The 25,288-nt window shown below is 38.5% G+C and overlaps 1 non-coding gene and 1 pseudogene across 1 annotated transcript; one reads left to right on the top strand and one right to left on the bottom strand.

The window, feature by feature from the left end:
* Positions 1-12,877: 12,877 nt before the first annotated feature.
* LOC148573879 (small nucleolar RNA R71) lies at positions 12,878-12,985 on the bottom strand. The gene has a single exon (XR_015906471.1). It is a non-coding gene; the product is annotated as a small nucleolar RNA R71 (small nucleolar RNA).
* A 9,074-nt stretch (positions 12,986-22,059) lies between these two features.
* LOC148573878 (uncharacterized) lies at positions 22,060-23,706 on the top strand (annotated as a pseudogene).
* The last annotated feature ends 1,582 nt before the right edge of the window (positions 23,707-25,288 follow it).

Raw genomic sequence — 25,288 nt, 5'->3', positions numbered from 1 at the left:
GTGAATAGGCCTTTTCTGGAGTTAAACGCCAGCTTGGATGCCAGTTTGGGCGTTTAACTCCAGTTCTGGTTCCAGTTATGGCATTTTACGCCAGAAACGGGTCTCTGGCTGGCGTTTAAACGCCAGTTTGGGCCATCAAATCTCGAGAAAAGTATGGACTATTATACATTTCTGGAAAGCCCAAGATGTCTACTTTCCAACGCAATTGAGAGCGTGCCAATTGGGTATCTGTAGCGCCAGAAAATTCACTTCGAGTGCAGGAGGGTCAGAATCCAACAGCATCTACAGTCCTTTCTCAGCCTCTGAATCAGATTTTTGCTCAGGTCCCTCAATTTCAGCCAGAAAATACCTGAAATTACAGAAAAACACACAAACTCATAGTAAAGTCCAAAATGTGATTTTTACATAAAAACTAATAAAAATATAATAAAAAATAACTAAAACATATTAAAAACTACCTAAAAACAATGCCAAAAAGCGTATAAATTATCCGCTCATCAACACCTCACCATGGTAACACCTTTCTAACCATCCCTTTGTACATAGTTCAATTTATTGCATTTTGTCTCTTGTAGATAGTTTAGGTTAGTTTAATTGCAAGCTTAATTTGCTTAGATTTCAGTTTAGATTATGTATTTTTGATGAATAATACGTTTTGGGGTTGAAAAGCTATTTTGGATTTCAAGTTTGGTGCCTTAGAGAACTTAAATTTTTTGAGAAAAACAGAGCATGTGCGTGCGCACACACCTGTGCGTACGCACATAACCCCAATTTTCGCGTTCTGTGCGCGTGCACCCTCCTGTGCGCGCGCACACCAGCTTATGCACCCTCTGTTGGGAGCATCAGCACACCTTGTGCGTCCGCATCCCCCTCTTTTGCCGCTCGTGCGTCCGCACGGACCTGTGTGCTTACGTACACACGGCGTGATAGCTGGCAATTTTGGCGGTTCATTAAAAAAAAAAGAATTTTCACCTTTCTATGCGTAGGCACAGCCCTGTGCCCACGCACACCTCAAAAATTGGCCTCTGGTCGCGGCGTTAGCATGCATAGTGCGAACGCACAACAATTCTCTTTTTGCTCATCGACGCGTACATGTGCCTCATGCGTACGCGTCGCCTTTCATTTTTCGCAATCTCACACGTCGCGTCCCTTACGCGTACGCGTCGATCTCTTTTTTCCGCCGCACCACGCGCACGCTTCCATCACGCGTACGCGTGACCCTCTGTACGTGCGCATACCCCTTTATGCGTATGCACGCCCCTGTTTTGCCCCTCCCTCTTCTTTCTTCTCTATTCTCCTTCTTTCTTTTTCTTTCTTCTTTTTTTTTATTTGTTCTTCCTTCTTTCTTTTTCTATTCTCCTTCTTCTCTTCTCCGGCAAAGCTCCGTCACCGTGACCTCGCAGTGGCTAACACAAGTGCCATTGTTACTTATCCCTTTCTTTTATACTCTTCATCTTTTTCAATTTTGTAGTTTTACTCTTAATTGTTTTGTTTATTTACTTACTTAATTTTTATCTTCTTTATTTAGTTTTACTTGCTTAATTGTTGAGTTTTACTCTTGATTTATGGGTTGTTCATGCTTGAAATTTTGGCTTGAATTGATGAATATGTGAACCATATACCATGTGTTTGTTTACATGCCTGAATGAACTTTTTGTTTAATTCATATGTTGTCATGAGCATATGTGTTAGACTATATCCTTGTTTGGCATTCTAATCAAGAATTGTGCAATTTTAAATGATTATGATGTTATTTTGGATTGAAATTTCAATAATGTACTTGTTTAATGCTTTGAGTTGCTATCACCAAATTGATATGAAAAGTGACATTTGACTTCTTTTTGGTGAAATTTTTAACAAGTACATATTGAATTTAGTGAATTGAATTGAATCGCTTGTTCATCATGATTTTTAAGTCAATATAATCACATCACGAGGTATTTGCTCCTTGTTAATGCTTTGCATTTGTTTGAGTTGACTTGACTTGATTTTTATCAAGACTTGTTACTTTTTGTAGCAAACACCTTCCCATGTGATTATTGCCTTATTCCTGAGGATGAATAAGTAGTTTCTCTTCATTATTGCATTGGTTATTATTTGTTGTGCTATTTTATCGCTCTTGCACTTTCACTTGCACACCTTCAATATCCAATATTTTCTAAATTCAATTCACTCTTGTTGCAATTGCCTAAGCTTGCTTGTGTTTAATTGATGCTCATCTTTTAGTTGCATCTTAGGCCATTTAATTGAGAAACTCATTATTACCTTTAAGTGTGTGGATGCCATCTTAACCGGCCGTTGTATGTATTCTAACCATGTGCACAATTGGAATACACACATGGCTCATCTTTTCATCATACCACACAACTATGCAAATTTCCTCAATTAGATGCCTATTTTCTTACTCCCTTACATTTTTGTGCTACTTGCCCTATAATTCCTAATTATACCTTATTCACTCTTTTTGAGGATGAGACATAACGGCAAGGAGCCGAGAGAGGAGGAGGACACCGAGGATGGAGATGCCGAGAATGCATTGAGCCTTGGCAATTTCCCCCACAACCCAAGCCCCCGCATCCGTGAAGGTGGATCTCTTGAGAGACATTCTCCCCGGATTGTGTTCGTGCACGGAGGACCATGCAACGCTTAAGTGTGGGGGAGGATTCGTCATTTCGGGGGCGTAAATTCTCTTTTCTGAACACTTTGTACTTTATTTTTGTTTCTTTTTATTATGTTTCTTGTACATATTTGGAGTGCTTTTAACTGATACATTGCATTTTCTTTTGGTATATATATCATAGTTATATCTATTGCATTTTGCATCTTTTTCTTAGTATATATTTTATAGATAAAAGTTGTGATTGGATGATGTGAATAGTATAGCACCTAGTTCGATTTTGTCCTAATTGTTCATGTTAGTTTTTGCATTGTTGAAAATTAGGAATAGAACTAGGAATTTTGAAAATTGCATCCATCACAACATACATACATATAGGAAATAATTTTGGTGAAAAACAACAAAGATTTCCAAGAATTTTGTTTTTAGGGCATTCTATTGAATTGATTTGGAAAATTATTTTTAAACTTACTTGAATGAATTTTTATGGAACATGGAAGAGAGATAGAACAAACACCTTGTGAGTTTTTGAGCTTAAATGAGTGGTTACACCTTTTAACCATTAATTTTGTTCATTGAGTGTTATATCTCTTCTATGATTGTAATCTTGGTTTTGCTTGATTCTTTATTTCCAATATTTGATGTCTTGAATGCATTTAGCATGATTAAGGCCATCTTTGAATTAAACTCACTCACCCATATAGCCTTACCCTTGCATCTACCATTGTTAACCCCTTTGAGCTTGTTAAATCCCTTTGTTCTAATTGTAACCACATCAAAACCCTAAGCGTAAGACCATGATTTATCTTGAATTGCATCTTTGATTAGCTTAGGTTGAGATGTGTGCGTCATTTAAGTGTGGGGAAAATTTTGGAAAGCATTGGTAGAGAAAAAAAATTTGTTTTGGGTAATTATTGAAAAATTTGGAAAATAGATGCACATTCATGTTTTAATTTGGTTTAACCGTATGCATTTGTCATAGAAAAAAATGAAATAGAAAAGAAAAAATGAAATGAAAGAAAAATATAGTAATAAGATGGGACAAAATTTATCCCAAAGAAAAAAAATAAATTGAAAAAAATGAAATGAATAAGAAATGCATGTGTTTTGAATAGAAACTAAGGCATGAATGTGTGTGTGAAAAGAAGTAATGGGTGGCTAGAATGCATTTTTTGTGGGTTGATTGATATAGGTTGAGTTGGATACTTGAGCTAATCAAAGATTCAATCCTTTAGTCCACTTAGCCATATACTCATCCTACCCTTACCCCAACCCCATTACTACCTCCTAAAGACCTCATGATACTTGCATACATGCATCAAATACTTGTTGATTGTTAGATGAAAAGCAATCCTTTGAAAGCATGATTAGAGGAGATTCGAGTGATTTGACCCTAAACACCGAGTGATGAGAGTATATACACACCTAGTGAGGGTTCAATTACTCAATTCTATGTCTCCACCTTTCTTATCATGCATTCTTGCAAGTTGCTTCTTTTTGATGATTTAAATCAATTCTTTAGATTTTGATTGCATTGAGCTACTTCTTTGCTTAGCCCTATTTGACTATACTTGCTTGCAAATTTGTTTGTTTGTTTTCATCAATGTCATATAGACACTATAGATAGATATATAGCTATAGATAGTATTTACATATTTGCATGCATGAACGTAGTTGCATTGAATAAGTTTTTTACCCTTCTACCCCTTTCCTTTGAGTAGTTTAGCATGAGGACATGCTATTGTTTAAGTGTGGGGGAATTGAAGAGTCCATATTTTCTGGTATATTTTGGTTTGATTTGAGTGGATTTCATCACATAAACCCACATTTATTCATCTAAATAGCATACTTTTGTGTTTTCTCCCTAAATTAAGCTTAATTATGAAAATATGCTATTTTATGCATAATTTAATCAACTTTATTTCACTTTCATTCCATTAGGTGCCTTGATGTGTATGATGAGTAATTTCAGGGCTACAAGGCTAATATGGATGGAAGAAGTGATGGGAAAGCATGAAAAAAGGGAGAAAGCATGAAGAAATCAAGTTTTGGGAGATTCAGCTTCCGTGCGTGCGCACAGTGATGCGTGCGTACGCACATGCGCAAGTTTGGCGACGCGTACGCGTGACCCACGCGTACGCTTCGCAGCCAGCACATGACCCAGTTAATAGAAATCCCTGGGGGCGATTTCTGGGCCTCCAGACCCCAGTTTTGGGACTCTCTGAAGCTGATTCTTCCTATATCAAGCAAGGCCTCATTCCATGTGAAAGGGGCGGGGGAGCAATTAGGGTTAGATTTTAGTCATGTAGTTCATTTTCTAGAGAGAGAAGCTCCCCCTTCTCTCTAGAACTAGGGTTTCTTAGTTTAATTTCTTTATTGCTACTTTTAATTCTTGTTTTAATCTAGTTTCTTCTACCTTTCTTTGTTCTATTGTCTTAATTTCCTTGTTTATCTTATTAATTTCTCATTTTAGTTGGGTGAACTTGAGTGGGATGTCCATTCCACATTGTGTAAGGGTTGTTAATTAATTTGGTTTCCCTTGACTCTAGGTGACCCACTAGTGTTGACTTAGGACTTAGGGATTGAGATTAATTATGCCTAGTTGACTTATCCTCGATGTAGGGTTGACTAATTGGGATTAATTCACACACATTTACCATGTTTGTGGTCTACAACTAGGATATGAATCCTTAATTACCCACTTCTTCCCAAGAGTCCTTTTTAGCTTTCAATTTCCATTTTCATTGCCTTTACTTGCCTTCATTTAATTTCTTGCATGTTAAGCTACCTTCTTGCATTTTAATTTCTTGCCAATTGCTATTATCCAACCCCCATTTCTCCCATAGCCAATAATTATACACTTAATTACAACTCCTAGGGAAGACAACAGGAGGTTGAATTACTCTCGGTTTAAATTAGAAATATTAAACTTTGATGTTTGGGATTTAATTTACCGGTTTGGTCTATACTTTCAACGTAAGTTATCTTGAGTTGAAAAATCCAAACCGGTGCAAAATCCTACTCATCAGGTATCTTTTAGTGTTTTTCGTTTTTCATTTTTTGAAAATTTCTTTTATTCAATTTCAAAAATTTTGTGTTTGGTGTCTTGGTTAGTAGTCTTGTCTTTCTTGCTATCTTTTTTTTTAAACCTTTATTTTATCTTACCTTTCTTTGATTTTTAAATTTTGCTATCTTATCTTTCTTTTAAATTCAGACTTTCAAAATCTTAAAATCTTGTTAGTTTTTTTTTCTTTTGAATTTTAATTTTTAAAATCTTTAAAATTTTAAAATCTTATCTTATCTTCTCTCTCTCTTGTTACTTTTTCTAATTTTCAATTTTCAAAATCTTTCCTTGACTTTCTCTTTCTAAATTCAAAACTTTTTAAAATCAAATATCTTCTCTTTAAATTTTAAAATCTTGTCTTATCTTGTTCACTTTTTCTTTTCAAATTCAATTTTCAAATCTTTGATTAACTCTTTCTCATTAAATTTCAAAAAAAAATTTCAAAATCAAATCTTTTAATTTTAATTTCAAATCTTTTTAATTAGTTGTTTGTTTTATTTTAATTTTAAAAGATTGGTATCTCTTTAATTATTAATTCTCTTTCTTCTTTTTTAAAATCTTCTAATCTCTCTCTCTCTCTCTCTTCTATTTTCAAAAATTCTTAACCTCTTTCTCTCTCATATTTTTCGAAAATCTCTTGCTTCTTTCTCTATCTTTAACTTCAAAAATTTCTCTTTTCTTTCCCTTTCTATTTTTGAAAACTTTTCTTTTTAATTAAAAGACATCTTTTCTTTTCTTCTTTACTTATCTCTCTAACAAAGGACCTCTATACTCTGACATAGAGAATCTTTTCTTCTTCTCTTCTTGGTTTCTCTCTTCTTGTTTATGAACAAGAGTAGGGGTAAAGAACCCCTCTTTGATCCAAATCATGAACCTGAAAGGACTCTGAGAAGGCGTCTACAACAAGCTCAGGCTAGTAGATCCGTAAGGAATCTAACAGGAGCTCTAGAACAAGAAGATGAAGAAACAACAATGGCAGCTAATCCAGACAATGGGGGTGACACAAGAAAGGTCCTAGGATCTTATACTACACCCAATTCATACTTCTATGGGCATAGCATCTCCATTCCTACCATTGGGGCAAACAACTTTGAGTTGAAGCCACAACTCGTCACTCTAGTTCAACAGAACTACCAGTTTCATGGACTTCCATAGGAAGATCCAAACAAATTCATATCTGACTTCTTGTAGATATGTGACACTGTCAAGACTACTGGAGTAAATCCAGAAGTCTACAAGCTCATGCTCTTCCCTTTTGCAGTAAGAGACAAAGCAAGGTTATGGCTGGATTCTCAGCCTAAGGAAAGCCTATATTCATGGGAGAAGGTGGTCAATGGATTTTTTACCAAGTTCTTTCCATCTCAGAAGTTAAGCAAGCTGAGGGTGGAAGTTCAAACCTTCAGACAAAAAGAAGGTGAATCCCTTAATGAAGCATGGGAAAGATACAAGCAACTGATCAGGAGATGTCGTCCTGACATGATCTCAGATTGGACTATGTTAGATATCTTCTATGATAGCTTATCTGAGATGTCCAATATGGTAATGGACCACTCTGCAGGTGGATCCCTCCACATGAAGAAAATGCCTGAAGAGGCACAAGAGCTTATTGACATGGTTTCTAACAACTAGTACATATACACTTTTGAAAGGAACCCTGTGAACAATGGGGTAACTCAAAAGAGGGGCATTCTAGAGGTAGATACCTTAGATGCCATTTTAGCTCAAAATAAGCTCATGTCCCAGCAAATCAACATGATCTCTCAATACTTAAGTGGGACACAGAGTTCAGAGGCTTACTGTCCAGAGACAACTTATAAGGTGGACACAGGTGATAACGCCTGGACAACCATGGAGGAGGCTAACTACATGGGAAACTCCTCTAGAAACTCCAATAACAATCGCTATTCGAATCCTTTCAATCAGGATGGAATGAACCAGAATCGGTTTAACAATAAACCATTGGAACCCTTTCAGCAACAGATGGAGACACCCAAGCAGAGCCTCTCTGACTTGGCTACTATAGTCTCTAATCTCTCCAAGACCACATACAGTTTCATGGCTGAAACTAGGTCCTCCATCAGAAACCTAGAAATACAGATTGGTCAACTAGGCAAGAGGATCCCAGAGATTCCATCTAGCACTCTTCCAAGCAACACAGAGGTTAATCCAAAGGAAGAGTGCAAGGCCCTCACTGTAGGGTAGGTGACCAAACCCAAAAAGGAGCTTACTGTGAAAGAGCTCAAGAAAATCAGAGCTCATGAGGAGACAGATAATGTCACCTTCCACGCTCCTTCATTGGGCGAAGAATATGAAGAATACTCTTCTTCAGAGGATGATGAGGAGTCTAAGGAAGAGAAAATTGCTCGGTACCTAGCCATCTTCAAAAAGCTGAAAGCCAAATCCTCTCATACAGAGGCGTTGAAGGAGGAAGATAAGCCTGTGGTGCTGGCCAAGGAGTGTAGTGCCTTTGTCCAGAAGAAGCTTCCTCAGAAGCTACCGGATCTCAGAAGCTTTATGATTCTCTACACTATAGGGACCATCACCTTTGAGAAGGCACTATGTGACCGTCGCTCAAGCATCAACCTCATGGCTTTTTCTGTAATGAAGGGGGTTAGGAATACTGGAAGTATAAAGTGCCAAGATCTCATTGGAGATGGTAGACAAGTCCCTAAAAAGGGCACATGGCATGCTGGAAGATGTCCTAGTAAAGGTTGAAGACCTTCACATCCCTGCTGATTTTATAATCTTAGACAATGAGGAGGACAGAGATGAATCCATCATCCTTGGAAGGTCATTCTTGGCCACTGCCAAGGCCAAAATTGATGTGGAAAGAGGAGAGCTAGTCCTTAGACTACATGAGGATCTGATGACTTGTATCATTGATAAACCCCATATTAAGGATTTATCTTGTGCTTGATTTGGGGGATTTCATCACCTTTTACCCACATTTATTCAATGAAATAGCATGGTTTCAAGATTGTCTCCTAATTTGTGCTTAAGTATGAAAACATGCTTTCTAGCCCTTAATTAGCTGAATTTAACTCACCTTTGATTCTACTAGATGCCTTGATCTGTTTGTTAGTGATTTCAGACTGAAAAGGCTAGGAATGGACCAAAGGAATGAAGAGGAAAGCATGCAAAGTAGAGAAATCATGAAAAGCCAAAGATTTGGAAAAAGCCCATGGACGCGCGCGAATTGCGAATTGTCTCCGCACGTGATTTTTAAATAGAAAATGTGACCAGCAATTTTTGAGAGCTGTGGGGCCCAGTTTCAACCAACTTTGGCGCCCAAAATTGCATAAAAAGACCAATGATTGAAAGGAAAAGGGGAGATTCACTCATTTTTGCTCATTCACACACATTAGGATTATGATTAGTTAGTTTTAGAGAGAGAAGCTCTCACTTCTCTCTAGGATTAGAAGTAGGATTAGGTGTAGTTCTTAGATCTAGGGTTTAATTCATGCTTTCTTCTACTTCTACCTTTCAATTCCTTGTTGTTGCAATCATTACTCTTCTACTCTTTTGTTGTAGATCTACTCTTGTTCCTTCTCTTTTCTTTCAATTCAAGTTGAGGTAATTCATAATAATTCTGTTTCTTTTGATTGTTGTTGTTAATTTCTTGCAATAATTATTGTTAGATTTCATTCTTGTTGTAGATTTACCATGCTTTCCTTTCATACCTTCCAAGTGTTTATCAAAATGCTTGAGAAGATGTTAGAGTAGATTTTAGTGCTCTTGGCTTGGGAAGGTAACTTAGGAACTCTTGAGTTACTAATGTCCAAGTGATTGACGATTGGGAGCCATTAACTCTAGATCTCACTAATTGATTTGGTGGAGAGCTAGGACTTATGGACTTGGATTGACATAGCTCACTTGACTTTCCTTTACTATTGGTTAGGGGATGACTTAGTGGGGTTGATCCTTGCTAATTCCCTTGTTGTGGTTAGTGATTAGGATAGAGATCCTTGACCACCAACCCTTGCCAAGGCCTTTTTGTTATTCGAATTTCCTTGTCATTTACTTTTCATGTTTCTCATCCAAAAACCCCAAAATATCTCATAACCAATAATAAGAACACTTCATTGTAATTCCTAGGAAGAACGACCCAAGGTTTGAATACTTCGGTTTATAGATTGTAGGGGTTTGTTTTAGTGACAAACAAATTTTTGTATGAAAGGATTAGTGTTGGTTTAGAAACTATATTGCAACGAGAATTTATTGTGAATTCTAAACCGTCAATAATCCATTCATCAATCGTCTATCTATTTTCTCATAAAAGAATGACCATATAATGAATAAATTCTCACTGATTTAATGCAATATTGAGAGATATATCATGAATTAGTAGAACACTACTTTGAAATTAGATATTACATGTATTTCAGGAGAAAAGAGCAACAAAGAGGATGGAAACAAGCAAGTAAGGCTGGGCACTTTGATGAATTCATATTTGATAAAGATTTTTGGTTGAAATTGAATGGATTTCATCATAAAAACTTGCACTTATTCCCTTAAATAGCATGCTTTTGAACTTTCTTCCTAATTTGTGCTTGATTATGAAAACATGCTCTTTTGTGCCTAATTTGATTAATTTTATCCCATTTGCCTTCCATTCGATACCTTGATGTTGTTTGTGAGTGATTTCAGATGTATAAGGTAGGAATGGCTAGGAGAAAATGGAAGAGGAACATGCAAAGTGGAGGAAGCATGAAGAATCAAAGGAGAAGAGCACAGCGATGTCTGCGTACGCACAGACTTGCGTGCGTACGCACAACCATCAGAGCAAAGCCATGCGTGCGCGTGAGCCGTATCGTGCGCGCCGCGTGTCCATTCGAGCATCGCCTAGTGTGCGTTCGCAAAACTTGTGCGTATGCACAGGAAGAGATTTTGGCAGAGTGTGCGTGCGCACACGTCTTTGCGTACGCACAGGTACCAGCACATGCCTCTATTAAAAAGTCATGTGGACTGATAAACCATTATTTTATGATTTATATTGTGTTTAACTGAGTGGTTTTATCAAGTCTTTACCTACTTATTCATATAGATTGCATGAATTTTATAATTCCTTCCTAGTATTGTTTATGGTTGAAAACTTGCTTCCTAGAAACCTTTAAGTATTACATTTTAACTCTCCATTATACCACTCAATGCCGTGATCCATGTGTTAAGTGTTTCAGACTTCATAGGACAGGAATGGCTTGGAGAATAGAGAGGAAGCTTGCAAAAATGGAAGGAACACAAGAAACTAAGGAGATGACCAGCGAACATTGACGCGATCGCATGGCTCACGCGAGCGCGCGAAATGAAGAAATCGCAACGATGCAAACGTGTACCTGACGCAAACGCATGGAGTGGAGTTTGCACGAATGATGCGAACTCGTGGATGACGCAAACGCGTGACAAGGAAAATTGCCGAATGACGCGAACACGTAGATGACGCGTACGCGTGACCTGCGCGATCTGCAAAAATAACAGAATACACTGGGGGTGATTTTGGGCCGTGTTTTGACCCAGTTTTTGACCTAGAAACACAGACTAAAGCTAGGGAACATGCAGAGACTCAATATGCATCCACACACATTCAGATACATCGATATTAGGATTGCTTTCAGTTTCAGATCTGAATCTAGATTAGTTTTACATTAGTAGTTTATGCTTTTGCTTTGTATTTTTGGATGCTGAAGAGTCATTACCTCTGTGAAGACATTACTTTAGTTTGTTTCCTTATTCCTTTACTCTTATTAGTTGCTCATTGACCCTATTCAATTAAGTATATTACATTTTGAATTTATTAATATACAGAGTTACTTTTATTTTTAATTAATTATTAATTCTCTATTTTATTTTATTTTAATTTATTATGTCTTCTTATATTTTTATGAGTATTAATTCCATGTCAATGGAGTAGATTTCCTACTTGACATGGGGGTTGATTAAGAGGAGACACTTGAGTTGGAATGTTCAAGTGCTTAGTTAAATTGGACGTTGTTGGCTAATTCTGTACCTACTAACACTAGACCTTCCCAAGGGAGAGGACTAGGATTTGTGGGTAAGAGTTAGCTCAATCACTTGACTTTCCTTTATTTAGTAAGGGTTAACTAAGAGAAAACAAAAACCTCTTTACACTACACTTGAGAAAATTCCAACAAGGATAAAACTTCCAATTAATCATTCCCCCAGTCAAGGCCTTTTAATATTAATAATAATTCTTAGTTTTATCGCTTTAATTTACAATTATTTTTTATTCATTATCAAAACTCAACTTTTCTGGAAAACTTCTAGTTAATAAAATAGCACCCTTTCCTGCAACTCGTTGGGAGACGACTTGGGACTCATACTCCCAGTATTTTTATTTCTAAAATTTGTGACAACCCCTTTTTTAAATTGGTGAGGCAGACTTTAGCTGGTTGAGAGCTATACTTGCAACGCATCTCTCTTATTAAGACTCTCTTAATTGGTCTAACTTCTGCCACACATCAATTTTTGGCGCCGTTGCCGGGGAGTTGCAATAGTGTGCTAGATTATTAATTAGTGTACATATTTGATTTTATTTGCATATTTTATTTTTATTTCTGTTACCATGAGCTATATGTCTTTCTCATTGAATGACGCGGTCATTGCCTGATCCGAGCTTAGCCGCTTTTGATCCTAAAATTGAAAGAACTCTTTCACGTATTAGGCGAGTTCGACGTCGGTAAGCCTCTGAGGGTGGTGAAGTGAGTGTTATCAATTCACCAGTCTTATCTGAGGGCGAATCTGAACCGCCATCTGAGAGCAAGACAAGCTCCTTTACTACTGATCCAGTTGATTCACGTGCAGGTGACATGGCAGAACCTAGGAGAATTACTCTCCGAGAAGCTGGAGCCCCAGATTTTACACTGCAACCTTATCAAGTACATCATCCAAATCTGCCTGCAGATTTTGAATTGAAGACTGCACTAATCAACTTGATGCCCAAGTTTCATGGCTTACCTGCTCAAGAGCCTATTAAGCACCTTAGGGATTTCCAGATAGCCTGTTCTACTGTTAGGCGTAATGGTACAGATGAACCTTCTATTCTGTTAACTGCCTTGCCATTTTCTTTTGAGGGAAAGGCAAGGGAGTGGTACTACTCCCAACCTGAAGCGACTGTTACCAACTGGGATACACTCAGGAGAAAATTTTTGGAAAAATACTTTCCAGCTGAAGTCACAGATAGACTGAGAAAAGAGATCTCCTACATTGTTCAAGGTGACTCAGAGACTCTCTATGAATACTGGGAGAGTTTTAAGAACCTTCTAGACGCATGTCCCCATCACATGATTGACAGACTAGTGTTGATCAACTATTTCACTCAAGGCATGAATCCCCAGGATAAGGCTACACTGGATGGTGCTAGTAATGGTTCTATGAAAAAGAACAGAACCGCAGATGAAGCATGGCAACTGATCGGCGATTTAGCTGAGTCCACTAGGAATCATAGGCCGAGGCGTAGCCACTCAAAAGCTGTTGCAGAGGTTTCCTCTAGCATTGAGACTACTGCTCTTACACAGAGTATATGTGAAATGACCAACCTACTGAAGCAGATACAGTTAAGCCAACAACAACAAGCTCAGCCTCACCCACCGTAAAAGAGCCAACAGTTAGTTCCCCAAAGAGTATGTGGAATCTGTGCTGAATATAGTCATTACACTGATGAATGTCCGCAGCTCCAACAAGAAGACAACACTGTGGCAGCTACTTATAACTTTTATGATCGCCCGAATCAAGGATACAACCAACAAGGTGGCAATTACAACCAAGGTGGAAACCATAACCAAGGATGGCAGGATAATTCCAACCAAGGTTGGAGAGATAATTCTAACCATAATTGGAGGGACAACTATAACAGAGGAGGCAGAGATAATAATGGAAACCAGAGGTGGAATAACAACATTAACAATAGATAGCAGAATCAAAACCAGCCTTATAGAGCACCTCACCTAAGACAATCTCAAGGATTCCAGCAAAACCAACAGCAGGTTCCTCAGATCACTTACTCCAATTCCTCATCAAATGACAAGATGCTCCGTTCTCTTGCACAAGGGCAACAAGACATGCAGACACAGCTGAACTCTACTTTAAATGGTATGACTGCCATTTTACAAGCTCTCGTCTCCCGGTTGGATTCATCACTAAATTCCACCAATTAACCTTCAAGCTCCAGTGGAATTCCTTCTCAACCCCTACCTAATCCCAAAGGTGGCATCAATGCTATCACTTTAAGGTCCAGAACTACATTGCAGGAGAGGAACCAGGAGGAGCCAAGCCTACCAGAACACGTCCCAACTGAGGATGTAGTGGAAGTGGAAGATGTTGAAGAGGAAGATGACGTACAAGACATAGTTGAAGAAGAAGTAGCTCAACCACAGAATGAAACACCAAAGGATGCAGAGGCTGTACAGGATGCCATTCCTATCCCATTTCCACACCTTGCAAAGAAATCCAGGAAGCAGATGGAACTTGATCCCAAAATGGTAGAAATATTCAAAAAGGTTGAGGTAACTGTTCCCCTTTTTGATGTTATTCAGCAGGTACCTAAATACGCAAAGTTTCTAAAAGATTTATGCATACATAAGGATAAGATTAATGAATTAGAAACTATTCCTTTAGGTAGTTCTATATCTGCTTTAATGGGAGGTATCCCTGAAAAATGTAGTGACCCAGGTCCATGTATGGTTAATTGTACCATTGGAGGTGTAATTTTTCCGAATGCATGTGTGATTTAGGAGCATGTGTTAGTATAATGCCATTGTCTATATATGATACCTTGAGACTCCCTCCCTTAAAAAGGTCAGCAGCTCGTTTTGTGTTAGCAGATAAAAGCATTATTACAGTAGTTGGAATTGCTGAAGATGTATTAGTGAGCATTAAGGGGCTCACATTTCCTATTGACTTCTATATCCTGGAAATGCCCCCTAATGACTCAGGAAGACCATCATCAATCCTGCTTGGAAGACCATTCCTGAAGACTTCAAAATTCAAGCTAGATGCATTCTCAGGAACTTACTCCTTTGAGATAGATGGCAGAACAGTGAAATTCAGTTTAAATGAAGCTCTGAAGCACCCTCCAGAAGATCATTCTATCTTCCAGTGTGACATTATTGATGAAACTGTAGCTGAAGTTCAGCAAGAAGAAATGGAAGAGAAGCACATGGAGCAAGGTCCAAGTGTGGGGACACTTTCTGAAAACAATGAAGACCCTTTACCATTATCACCAGCCCCGGATGATCCAGAGCCTAGCTTTGAGCAGAAATTGGAATTAAAGCCTCTTCCTCCACACCTCAAGTATGCTTACCTTAAGAATAAGCAGAAGTTTCCAGTTATCATTGCAAAGGAACTCACCTCTCAACAAGAAGAGCAACTGCTCAGTGTGCTGAGAAAACATAAGAAAGCAATTGGATGGAGCTTGGCGGATATAGTAGACATCAGTCTCCAAGTTTGTGAACACAGAATATTCTTAGAAGAGGGAGCAAAGCTTGTCCATCAACCTCAAAGAAGATTGAATCCTACCATCTTAGAAGTTGTCAAGAAAGAAGTAACCAGACTACTTAAAGCAGATATCATTTACCCCATCTCAGACAGTGAATGGGTAAGTCCAGTACAAGTGGTGCCCAATAAGTCTGGAGTCACAATAATAAGAAATGAGTATGGAGAGCTCCTGACAACTAGAATGCAGAATTCATGGAGAGTTTGCATTGACTATAGGCGTCTCAACCAAGCCACTCGCAAGGATCATTACCCCTTGCCATTCATTGATCAAATGCTTGATCGCCTGTCAGGTAAATCTCATTATTGTATTTTAGATGGTTATACATGATATTTTCAAATTCATATAGCTCCTGAAGATCAAGAAAAGACCACTTTTACATGTCCCTTTGGAACATATGCTTATAAAAGAATGCCTTTTGATTTATGCAATGCACCAGCTACCTTCCAAAGGTGCATGATGAGTCTTTTCTCTGATCTCATTGAGAACTATATGGAGGTTTTTATGGATGATTTTAGTATATATGGTGATTCATTTAGCCTTTGCTTGGATAGTTTATCTAGAGTGTTAGACAGGCGTGTTAGTACCAACCTTGTATTAAATTTTGAAAAATATCACTTTATGGTAAAACAAGGAATTGTACTAGGATATGTTGTATCTAATACTGGCATTTCTGTAGATCCAGCAAAGGTGGATGTTGTTTATAGTTTACCTTACCCCTCCTCCGTGAGGGAAGTCCGTTCGTTCCTTGGCCTCGCAGGTTTTTACAAGAGATTCATTAAGGACTTCAGTAAGGTAGCACTGCCTTTATCCAGATTGATGCAAAAAGATATTGAGTTCGAGTTCAGTGAGGATTGTATGCGAGCGTTTGATAAGCTGAAGATCACCCTGACTCAAGCCCCAATTGTGAGAGGACCAGACTGGAGCCAGCTATTTGAAATTACGTGTGATGCTTCTAACCTTGCAGTAGGAGCGGCGCTGGCTCAGCGCGTAGGTAAGGATCCTTTTGTAATTGCTTATGCATCCAAGACTTTAGATGCTGCTCAATCTAATTATACTACTATTGAAAAAGAGCTTCTAGCTATTGTTTTTGCTCTGGATAAATTCTGAGCCTATTTACTTGGTACTAAGATGGTAGTGTACTCAGATCATGCAGCTTTAAAATATTTATTAGCTAAAAAGGAGTCCAAACCAAGGCTAATACGTTGGATACTACTGCTGCAAGAATTTGATTTAGAAATTAAGGATAGGAGTGGTAACCAGAATTTAGTGGCAGACCACTTGAGTCACCATGAGCACATTAAGGATGATTCTACTCCTATAAATGATACTTTCCCATTTGACAGCTTACATGCAGTATCTGCAGTAATTCCTTGGTATGCACCTGTAGCTAATTATCTAGTTAGCCACACTTTTCCTCCAAATTTCACTAAGCATCAAAGAGACAAGCTGAAAAGCGAGTCTAAATATTTTATATGGGATGATCCATATTTGTGGAGGTGTGGTGCTGACCAGGTAATTAGACGGTGTGTGCCTCAATCAGAATTCCAGTCCATTTTAGAGGCCTGCCACTCATCTGAGAGTGGAGGACATTTTGGCCCTCAAAGAACAGCTAGAAAAATTCTAGACTGTGGATTCTGGTGGCCTACTCTTTTTAAAGACGCTGCTGAATTTTGTAAATCTTGTTCCCCTTGCCAAAGGTTTGGTAATATATCAAAGAGGGATGAGATGCCTCAACAGATTATGCTTTTCTGTGAAATTTTTGATGTTTGGGGCATTGACTTCATGGGTCCATTTCCAAATTCTAATGGTTACTTTTATATACTGTTAGCTGTAGATTATGTTTGTAAATGGGTGGAAGCAATTTCTACCCGTACTGATGATGCTAACACTGTTGTTTCCTTTGTTAGAAACCATATTATTTTCCGTTTTGGATCACCACGAGCAATCGTGAGCGATCAAGGCACTCACTTTTGTAACCGGAGACTAACAGGATTACTGAGGAGGCATGGGATAATTCACAAAGTATCAACAGCTTACCATCCCCAGACCAATGGGCAAGCAGAAGTCTCTAATAGAGAGATAAAGCATATTTTGGAAAAGATAGTAAAACCTCATAGGAAGTACTGGAGTGCCAGGCTACAAGATGTACTCTGGGCATATAGAACAGCGTACAAGACACCCATTGGGATGAGCTCCTTCTGCTTGGTATACGAAAAGGCTTGCCACCTCCCAGTAGAGGTGGAACACAAGGCTTTCTGGGCTGTGAGGGAGTGAAACATGAACTATGAAGAAGCTGGTGCTGAAAGTAAACTGCAACTAGCAGAACTGGAGAACCTTCGCCTAGAAGCATATGACAACTCCAGGAGATACAAAGAAAAGATGAAGGCCGTCCATGACAAGCACATAAAAAGGAGAGAATTCAGACCAGGGGAGTTAGTTCTTCTTTATAAATCCAGACTGAGGCTAATACCAGGTAAACTGAGATCAAGATGGGAAGGTCCATACATAGTAGAAAAGGCAGAGCCATACGGAGTTTTCCACTTACGTTATCCTTCTAGCTCCAAATTTCTAAAGGTGAATGGACATCTCTTGAAGCTTTATCATGGTGAGAAGACGAAAGATCAAAAGGAACTAGAGATCTTCCTTTTGGAAGACCCACCAACAGAAGCAGAATGAGTTTGAAGAGTCCAACTTAAGGACGTAAAAGCAAAGTGCTAGGTGGGAGACAACCCACCATGGTATGATCGTTCCGTTTCAGTCTTAGTTTTATTTTACTTTATTCTATTTTTATTTTTGTTAATGACTCTTCTCATAATCTCTGCATAAAGTTGCATATAGCATGCATAAAAAAAAAAGCACGCATGCGACGCGTAAGCATCGTGGACGTGTCCACGTCATATGTGCGTTCTGAAGAAAAGATAATTAAATAGAAAGTCACGCGAAAGCGTGACTGGAGGCGTGCCTTAGGCACAAACATGCCCAGGCAACCGCGTCACCCACGTGGCCACTTCATTTTAGGAAACGGGCCTCCCACGTGTCTGTGTCATTTTAGTATGTTTTTGTTACTTTTTATTATATTTTTATTAGATTTAAAAAAAATCACATCTCTAGACTTTACTATGAGTTTGTGTGTTTTTCTATGATTTCAGGTATTTTCTAGCTGAAATTGATGGACCTGAGCAAAAATCTGATTCAGAGGCTGAAAAAGGACTGCAGATGCTGTTGGATTCTGACCTCCCTAAACTCGAAGTGGATTTCCTGGAGTTACAGAAGCCCAATTGGCACGCTCTTAATTGCGTTGGAAAGTAGACATCTTGGGCTTTCCAGCAATATATAATAGTCCATACTTTGTCCGAGTTTTGAAAACTCAAATTGGCGTTTAAACGCCAACTTTCTACCCTATTCTGGTGTTAAACGCCAGAACTGGCATAAAAGCTGGAGTTAAACGCCCAAACTGGTACCAAAACTGGCGTTTAACTCCAAGAAAAGTCTCTACATGTGAAAGCTTCAATCCTCAGCCCAAGCACACACCAAGTGGGCCCAGAAGTGGATTTCTGCATTAATTACTTATTTCTGTAAACCCTAGGCTACTAGTATAAATAGGACCTTTTGCTATTGTATTTTCATCTTAGAATCTCTGGAACACATTTAGTTTTCATTTTACGTTCTGAGACCTCCATGGGAGGTTGGCCACTCGGCCATGTCTACCCTATTTTCACTTATGTATTTTCAACGGTGGAGTTTCTACACCCTATAGATTAAGGTGTGGAGCTCTGCTGTTCTTCATGAATTAATGCAATTACTGTTGTTTTTCTATTCAATTCATGCCCACTTCTTCTCTAAGATATCCATTCGCACTTCAACATGATGAATGTGATGAACTAGTGACACTCATCACTATTCTCACCTAGGAATACGTGCCTGACAACCACTTTCGTTCTACCTGAAAACGAGCTTGAATGCATATCTCTTGGGCTTCTAATCTAAGATTAAAACCTTTGTGGTATAGGCTAGAATTATTGGCGGCCATTCCTGAGATCCAAAAAGTCTAAACCTTATTTGTGGTATTCCGAGTAGGATCTGGGAAGGGTTGACTGTGACGAGCTTCAAACTCGCGAGTGTTGGGCGTAGTGACAGACACAAAAGGATCAATGGATCCTATTCCAACATGAGTGAGAACCGACAGATGATTAGCCGTGCGGTGACAGCACATTTGGACCATTTTCACTGAGAGGACGGACGGTAGCCATTGACAACGGTGATCCCCCAACATATAGCTTGCCATGGAAAGGAGTATGAATGATTGGATGAAGGCAATAGGAAAGCAGAGGTTCAAAAGGAACAAAGCATCTTCATACGCTTATCTGAAATCTCACCAATGAATTACACAAGTGCTTCTATCTTATTTTCTGTTTTAATTATTTTTTAATTATCGAAATCCCATAATCATTTGAATCAACCTAACTGAGATTTACAAGGATGACCATAGCTTGCTTCAAGCCGACAATCTCCGTGGGATAGACCCTTACTCACGTAAGGTATTACTTGGACGACCCAGTGCACTTGCTAGTAAATTGCGCGGAGTTGTGTGAAAAGTGTTGAGATCACGATTTCGCGTACCAAGTTTTTGGCGCTATTGCCGGGGACTGTTCGAGTTTGGACAACTGACGGTTCATCTTATTGCTCAGATTAGGTAATTTTATTTTAATTTTAAGCTTTTTATTTCTTATTTTCAAAAAATACAAAAAAAATTTTCATCTTTTTCGTTCTCCCGAAAATAATTTTCAAAAAATTTTCAAAAAATTTTTTTTTAATAAAACCATGAAAATAAAAAATAATTTGTATTTCTTGTTTGAGTCTAGTGTCATATTTTAAGTTTGGTGTCAATTGCATGTTTTTCTTTCTCTTGCTTTTTTCGAAATCTTATGCATTATGTTCTTTGTTGATCTTCAAGTTGTTCTTGATGATTTTTTTTGTTCTGATCTTTGGACTCTCCTGTTTGGTGTCTTTTGTTGTTTTTCATACGCATTTGCAAAATTGTTATTGTCCCTAGTATACAAACCTCTAAGTTTGGTGTCTTGCATGCATTATTTGTTTTGATCTTGATTTTCCATGTTTAGTTTCATTTTGTTGTTGTTCTCTCTCATCATTAAAAATTTAAAAAAAAAATATTTCAAAATTTTCTCTTTTAAAGTCAATAATACAGAGAATTGAAGATTCAGAACATACAACAGAAGAATTACAGAGAAAAAGCTGGGCGTTCAAAACGCCCAGTGAGGAAGGAAAACTGGCGTTTAAACGCCAGCCAGGGGCTGGGCGTTAAACGCCCAAAAGGGTAGTATTTTGGGCGTTAAACGCCAGAATGGATACCATTCTGGTCGTTTAACGCCAGGATGGCATGGGAGAGGAAATTTTGTTTTCAATTCAAATCTTTTTCAAATTTTCATGTTTTTCAAATCATATCTTTTTCAAATCATATCTTTTTCAAATTTCTTTTTAATATTTTCAAAAATTCCAAAATAATTTTCAAAATCTTTTTTTTATTTTTATTTCATATTTTTGAAATTAATGCTCATATTTAATGAGATTGAGTCAGATTCTCAAGTTGTTACTTGCCTATTAAGAAATGTTCAATTTTTAAATTTTAAAAATCATATCTTTTAGTTTCTTGTTAGTCAAGAATCAACTTTAATTTTCAAAATCAAATATTCTTAAATTGTTTTTCAATCATATCTTCTCTATCATATCTTCTCAACTACATCTTTTTTCAAAGTAATTTTCAATTATAAATGTTCATTTCAAAATCTTTTCTAATTTTTTTTACATTTTCAAATTTGATTTTCAAACCTTTCCAAATTAACTACTCGACTTTTTGTTTGATTTTAAAAATTTTCTATCATATCTTTTTTAAACCCACCTAACCACTTTTCTCTCTAATTTTCGAATTCTAACCACTTTTTCAAAATTCTTTTTAATTATTTTACAATTTTAGTTTTATTTCAAAATCTGTTTTCGAACATTCTTCTCCCTCCTCACCTTTTTCTATTTAAGGACTAACACTCCTCCTCTTTTTAGCAATTCGGACTCACTCCCTCTTTATAAGTTCGAATTCTCTATTTACCTCATCCTTCTATTCTTATTTTCCTCTGACACCTCAAGGAATCTTTATACTGTGACATAGAGGATTCCATACTTTCTTGTTCTCTTCTCTTTCTTATGAGCAGGAACAAGGACAAAGGCATTCTTGTTGAAGTTGATCCTGAACCTGAAAGGACTCTGAAGAGGAAGCTAAGAGCAGCTAGAGCACAAAACTCTGAAGAGGACCTGACAGAGATTTTCGAAAAAGAAGCAGACAAAACAAACATGGCCGAACCCAATAACAATGGTGGAGATGCAAGGAAGATGCTTGGTGACTTTATTGCACCCTCTTCTGACTTTTGTGGAAGGAGCATCTTAATTCCTGCAATTGGAGTAAACAACTTTGAGCTTAAGCCTCAATTAGTTTCTCTAATGCAGCAGAATTGCAAGTATCATGGACTTCCATTGGAAGATCCTCATCAGTTTTTAGCTGAATTCTTGCAAATCTGTGACACTGTTAAGACCCATGGGGTTGACCCTGAGGTCTACAGACTTATGCTTTTTCCCTTTGGTGTAAGAGATAGAGCTAGGACATGGTTGGACTCACAACCTAAAGAAAGCCTGAACTCTTGGAAAAAGCTGGTCAATGCCTTATTGGCAAAGTTCTTTCCACCTCAAAAATTGAGCAAGCTTAGAGTGGAAGTCCAAACCTTCAGACAGAAGAAAGGCAAATCCCTCTATGAAACTTGGAAAAGATAGAAGCAATTGATCAGAAGGTGTCCTTCTGGCATGCTTTCAGAATCGAGCATCATATGCATATTCTATGATGGTCTGTCTGAACTGTCTAAGATGTCACTGGACAACTCTGCTGGTGGATCTCTTCATCTGAAGAAGACGCCTGAAGAAGCTCAGGAACTCATTGAAATGGTTGCAAATAACCAGTTTATGTACACTTCTGAAAGGAATCCTATGAATAATGGGACAACTCAGAAGAAAGGATTTCTTGAGGTTGATACTCTGAATGCCATATTGGCTCAGAATAAAATATTGACTCAGCAAGTCAATATGATTTCTCAGAGTCTGTCTAAAATGCAAGCAGCAACAGGCAGTACTAAAGAAGCATCTTCTGAAGAAGAAGCTTATGATCCTGAGAACCCTGCAATGGAAGAGGTGAATTACATGGGAGAACCCTATGGAAACACCTATAATCCTTCATGGAGAAATCATCCAAATCTCTCATGGAAGGACCAACAGAAGCCTCAACAAGGCTTCAACAACAATAATGGTGTAAGAAATCGGTTTAGCAATAGCAAACCTTTTCCATAATCTTCTCAGCAACAAACAGAGTACTCTGAGCAAAGTTGTTCTAACTTAGCAAACATAGTCTCTGATCTATCTAAGGCCACTCTCAGTTTCATGACTGAAAAAAGGTCCTCCATTAGAAATTTGGAGGCACAAGTGGATCAGCTAAGTAAGAAAGTTACTAAACTCCCTCCTAATGCTCTCGCAAGCAATACAGAAGAGAATCCCAAGAGAGAGTGCAAGGCCATAAACATGTCCCATATGGCCGAATGTATAGAGGAGGGAAAGGCAGTGATTTCCACTGAGGAAGACCTCAATGGACGTCCACTGGCCTCCAAGGAGTTCCCTAATGAGGAACCAAGGGAATCTGAAGCTCATACAGAGACCATAAAGATTCCATTGAACCTACTTCTGCCATTCATGAGCTCTGATGAGTATTCTTCCTCTGAAGAGGATGAAGATATTGTCGAAGAGCAAGTTGCTAAGTACCTTGGAGCAATCATGAAGCTAAATGCCAAGTTATTTGGTAATGAGACTTGGGAGGATGAACCTCCATTGTTCAACAATGAATTGAATGATCCGGTTTGACTGAAATTACCTCAGAAGAGACAAGATCCTGGAAAGTTCTCAATACCTTGTACCATAGGCACCATGACCTTTGAGAAGTCTCTGTGTGACCTAAGGTTAAGTATAAACCTCATGCCCCTCTCTGTAATGGAGAAACTAGGGATCCTTGAGGTGCAAGCTGCAAGAATCTCACTAGAGATGGCAGACAATTCAAGGAAACAGGCTTATGGACGTGTAGAGGATGTCTTGGTAAAGGTTGAAAGCATTTACATCCCTGCTGACTTCATAATCCTGGACACTGGGAAGAATATGGATGAATCCATCATCCTTGGCAGACCCTTCCTAGCCATAGCAAAAGCTGTGATTGATGTTGATAGAGGAGAGTTGATCCTTCAAGTGAATAAAGACTACCTTGTGTTTAAGGCTCAAGGATCTCCTTATGCACACATGGAGAAGAAGCATGACAAGCTTCTCTCAATGCAGAGTCAAACAGAGCCCCCACATTCAAACTCTAAGTTTGGTGTGGGAGGCCATCATCATGCTCTGAGTATCTGTGAGGCTCCATGAGAGGCCACTGTCAAGCTATTGACATTAAAGAAGTGCTTGTTGGGAGGCAACCCAATTTTTACTTATCTATGTTAAATTTCTATTGTTATTTTATGTTTTCTTTATGTTGATGATCATGTGGAGTCACAAAAAAAATTTAAAAAATCAAAGCAAAATAAAAAACAGCATTAAAAAATAGCACACCCTGGAAGAGGAGCTTACTGGCGTTTAAACGCCAGTAAGGGTAGAAGAATTCTGGCACTATTCTGGGTGTTTAATGCCAGAAAAGGGCACCAGACTGGCGTTTAACGCCAAAAGGGGCACAAAGCTGGCGTTTAAACGCCAGAAGGGGGAGAAAAGCTGGCGTTAAACACCAGAAATAGGCAGCAACCTGGCGTTTAACGCCAGGATTGGCAGTCCAAGGGGTGTTTACACGTCAAAATAGAGCAAGGATGAGAAATCCCTGACACCTCAGGATCTGTGAACCCCACAGGATCCCCACCTACCTCAACTCACTATCTCTCTTCTTCACACTTTCCAATAACACCCTTCCCCAAACACCCTTCACCAATCACCTCCATCTCTCTTCCCCATCACCTCTTCACCAATCACCTTCTCACAATTCAAATTCAAAAACAACTTTTCCTCCCAAACCTAACCCTATAAATACCCCTCCTCACCACCTTCATTTTCACACATCATACACACTTCTCTCCAACTTGGCCAAACCTACACCAACCCTCCATCTCCTCCATTACTTCTTCTACTACTCTTTTCTTCTTCTTTTGCTCGAGGACGAGCAACCATTCTAAGTTTGGTGCGGGAAAAGCTAAAGCTTTTTGTTTTCCATAACCATTTATGGCACCTAAGGCTGGAGAAACCTCTAGAAAGAGGAAAGGGAAGGCAATTGCTTCCACCTCCGAGTCATAGGAGATGGAGAGATTCATCTCAAAGGTCCATCAAGACCACTTCTATGAAGTTGTGGCCAAGAAGAAGGTGATCTCTGAGGTCCCTTTCAAGCTCAAAAAGAGTGAATATCCGGAGATCCGACATGAGATTCGAAGAAGAGGTTGGGAAATTCTCATCAACCCCATTCAATAAGTCGGGATTTTAATGGTTCAAGAGTTCTATGCTAATGCATGGATCACCAAAAACCATGATCAAAGTGTGAACCCGGATCCAAAAAATTGGCTTACAATGGTCCGGGGAAAATACTTAGATTTCAGTCTGAAAAATGTAAGATTGGCATTCAACTTGCCAATGATGCAAGGAGATGCATGCCCCTACACTAGAAGGGTCAACTTTGATCAAAGGTTGGACCAAATCCTCATGGACATATGTGTGGAAGGAGCTTAGTGGAAAAGAAACTCAAGAGGCAAACCGGTTCAACTAAGAAGGTTTGACCTCAAGCCAGTGGCTAGGGGATGGTTGGAGTTCATCCAACGCTCAATGATTCCCACTAGCAACCAGTCTGAAGTTACTATAGACCGGGCTATCATGATCCATAGCATCATGAATGGAGAGGAAGTAGAAGTTCATGAGGTTATATCCCTAGAACTCTACAAGGTGGCAGACAAGTCCTCTACTCTGGCAAGGTTAGCCT

Source organism: Arachis ipaensis, chromosome B2, assembly GCF_059453495.1.
Source record: "Arachis ipaensis isolate K30076 ecotype BB chromosome B2, ASM5945349v1, whole genome shotgun sequence".
Taxonomy (NCBI): Eukaryota; Viridiplantae; Streptophyta; class Magnoliopsida; order Fabales; family Fabaceae; genus Arachis; species Arachis ipaensis.
Note: the sequence above shows the minus strand (reverse complement) of the source record. Positions and strands in the feature narration are given on the sequence as shown.